Source organism: Nuphar pumila, chromosome 17, assembly GCF_984573655.1.
Source record: "Nuphar pumila chromosome 17, dmNupPumi1.hap1.1, whole genome shotgun sequence".
Classification (NCBI taxonomy): domain Eukaryota; kingdom Viridiplantae; phylum Streptophyta; class Magnoliopsida; order Nymphaeales; family Nymphaeaceae; genus Nuphar; species Nuphar pumila.
In genome coordinates this window covers 5,638,185-5,642,346 of record NC_143265.1, presented here as the reverse complement: position 1 = coordinate 5,642,346, position 4,162 = coordinate 5,638,185, and positions in this window count along the sequence as shown.

Here is a 4,162-nt window from a genome sequence, read left to right as displayed (position 1 = left end):
AGAGTTGCTCTTGCACTTGAAAAAATCTGCATGCTAAAGGAGTCTCTATAAATGTACATTGTAAAATTCAAACATTAAGGTTCAAACATGATGTATTGTAAAATTCAAACATTAAGGATGCAAATGCACACACACACATGAGCTATTTGTATTGTTTAGATTTGGTTTTTATGGTTTGTACATGCACACACACTCTTGTACGAATGAATGTATGTGCAAGTAGGTTCAATTTTTATGGTTTTTATGCAAATATTTACTGGAATGAGGAAGTTCGCATAATTTATCATTTTTTGTAACTATTTTATGTGTAATATCAAGTTTCACAAATATTTTATGCAGAATATCAAGTTTCACAACTATTTTACTCTTATATGAGAATGCCACATAAAATAATTATGAAAATTGTCAATTGCGATATTTTTTTTGCATAAAATAATTGCAAAAATTGATAAATATTTATAAAAAATAGTTGCAAAAATTTATATTCTGCATAAAATAATTACGATACTTGACATTCCATATAAAATATTTGCAAAAGTCGACAAATATTTGTGTCATTATCGCAAATATTTATCAATTTTCACCATTATTTTCTGCAAAATATCATGTTTCATAATTATTTTTTGCAAATATGAGGCATGACACATAAAATAATTACGTAAATTGACAAATATTTGTGATGATAATGACAAATATTTTTTGACTTTCATAAATATTTTATGCAGAATGCCAAGTGTCGTAATTATTTTATGCGAGATGAAGAAGTTCGCATAATATATTTGCAAAAATTGACAATTTTTGCGGACTTCCTCATTCCATGGATTTGCATAAATTTATTAGCATCATTTATTGAAAATAAACGTGATCGTATATATTGATACATTCATTCATTCATACTCGCATATATAGTCATTCATATATATGTTTGTCTGTGCATGTACAAACCATACAAATTAAATCTAAACAATAACAAAAGAACAACTCATATGTTAGTGTGGATTTACATCCTTAATATATGAAGTTTAAATATAATTTACAATGAACCCACAATTGTCCACAACTTCGCTACCGAGACAACGACATCTGACACCTCATTGACCGATGTCTTCCTAGCCTCTACCTTTTCATTGGCTTTTGTACCCTTTAAAGTCTGCTTATTCATGTGCATATAAAAGTTGATCATATACTTCTTTATATATGTGACATTTTGCTGAAAAAAATTGAACAATTAACATATAAATACATACCTGAATGAAGTTTAATACTCAGTTTCTGTAAAACTACTGTATATACACTATGACAAATATACCACAATCATACCCGTAACAATCATATATCAAGTCAAAAACATGTACATGTACGAATTAAGTTAACAAACAAATGTAAAGTAATTACTCATTCTCTTGTTGAGGAATACCCTCCATAGTCTGCACCGTCCAATCTTTCTAACAGTATAACCCAAATTGCCTAAAAAAACGAACCTACAACATATGCAAAAAATAGAGATAACAAACATATGCAATAAAGCGAGTATATTATTGAATATGTTATGTTATCATACTATTTGTTTGCGGTTTTTATCTGCTAAATATGTGTCTTGCGTAGAATTGTACAACTTAAAGTTCTTTTCCTTCATGTCCAATTTCAAACATATTTATGCGAATTTGTGAAGTATATACGACTAAGTAGGATATTTGTGATTTTAATGGTTTCAATTACACTGAATTAATGTTTGCAAATAAATTTATGTAAGTTCGTGAGGTTCGCATAAGAAAACGCATGATTCTGGATTTAAGTAAGATTTTGCACTAGTCGATGAGCGGTACAATTTTATTGCAATGTCCCATCAATTCATAATTGTGAAGGGTAAAAAGGTCTTAACGAGATTAGGTATTTGCGATTTTGGACATCGGGAGAATAGAAGAAATTATAGGGGTTTTAGTAAAATGTGTCAAATTATTTGTACAATATAATCATTTTCCGAATACAAAACCTACTAAATGAAATATGATAATGGATTTTCAATGTTTTTTTTCCAAAATTCCTACTCCATAGACGTGTTCACGATTGATTTACTAGAAATTGACACTTGGATCATTCATTTTGGATTAAAAAAATGATATTTGGAGCCTTAAAAATTTATAAACATTGTAAGTTGTTGATTTTTGTAACCTTATAAAAACCTATCCATGCTCCAAGAAGTGATTCATATAAAAACAAGCATATAAATCACATCCTTAGTTGGAATTTAAAAAAAAACAACAGAAATTCATAAAAAGCCAATAGCATGCTTCATTTAGTAGGTTTTGTATCTCCATATATATATATATAAATAAATAAATAAATAAATAAATAAACGAAATGATAGATAGCCTGCCATCCGATTGTCGAAGATGAGCCCTTGAAAACAGGAGTGGCATACGAAAACAATTCCTCTCCATAAACCCCCAACTAGTCCGCTCGGGCCATGAAGTAGACTCCATCAACACAAGCCTGAATCTCCTTATTCGAAACTTTGGAATTTATCTTTTTCTCTTGCCTCTTTACCGGGGTAATCTTCCTCATTAGTTTCCCCCTCCCTGCCATGTCAGGGATTCCCTCGCATGCTCCCGAGGCTAACGGGGCAATCAATGGGTCTGGGTCATTCCCAAACCTCCAAGGGTGCATTGGCCTTTTCGCCCCAATCCATTAACCGACAGTATCTCCCTATGCAGGGTCGGGTTTGACCAAGCACGACCCACCTACTTAATGGATCCGGCTAGCCCGGCCTGCCCATTATCCAGTCCTGCTTATAAGGATGATTCATGATGCATTAATGAGAGGACTCACAAATGTATGCCATTGGAGGTCTCGTGTCTATAAGACACGACAGGTAAACACAATATGTTCGTCATGATGCAAGCACTAATTTACCTTTCAGAAAATTGATACAAAAATGATCATTTTTTAATAATTTTGATTATATTTCATGAATGAATATGTATTTATAGATCCAAATATCAATTTTTTAATAATCAAATAACTAAAACAAGGTATCCTCGTCTCCTCTTTTTCAAAAGCTTGCAAATTTGCATTTAGTGCTCGTATCTGAATCACGTTCGTGTCATTGTGATGCAGGTGAGGAGGGATAGCTACCAAACAAAACACCAACCATATGAGCTATGTCACAAAGATACGAGTATGAATTGACATGCACCTCTAATTCGACACTTAATTTGGATAATTTTATTGAAATTGTTGGATACTGTTATGTATTTTTTGTTATTTTTATAAATAAAAACATTTTTTAATATTTTAGTATATAAAAATATTCTTTCTGAAGCATTATTAAAAATATTAAAATAATATTTACAATATATGCCTGCTAAAAATGTCGTGTGGTTGTGTGATCTAAAATTCAATCGGATTTACGAGAAAATCTGCCAAGACTATGAATTATGTAGAAAAAAACAGAAAATTAAAATGAAATGTGAGAAATAAGTAAAAAGATGAGAAGTTAACTAAATTGTAAAAGAAAGTAGTTGATATTCATTTCAACTGGACCGCTAAACTCTAAGATTTGTCATCTATTTATAGATGAGAACTCTTAATCACAATCAAAACCAACTACCTAATTGATAAAACTTTAATTAAGATCAATTGTTATCATGATTAACTTTTTAATTATATATGGATTCAATACTTGAAACCCAATATCCAAATACAAAATAAAAATTTCAACACATAAAATTAATCCAAATGAACCTTTTTGAACCCGTTTCTTCTATTCCGCCCCTGCATTGCATCGTGGCATTGCACATAACCAGCCAAACCTACCATGGCCGAAGTCAGACCAAACGGCCATGCATAAGAGAGAGAGCGTGTCACAGGGACACGCCATGGTCTAGCACGCTGGGACACAGTAACACGTATAGCCATTATGTTAATGTTCTTAATAATATTTTAATGAAAAAAATTTTTTTAATAAAGTGCAAAAGTTTGGCTTTTTATTGGTCAAAAAAATTAAAAGTTTACGTCTTCATATCTTATTTTTCAGAAAAAATAAATTCCAAATTTGAGCCGAATCCGCATCGCGTATCTTCTTCCCCACGTATCTTTGTGACGAGTAGTGAGAGAAGCCCTCCAAACAAGACAACTGCTGCACCCATCTCTCTCTCTCTCT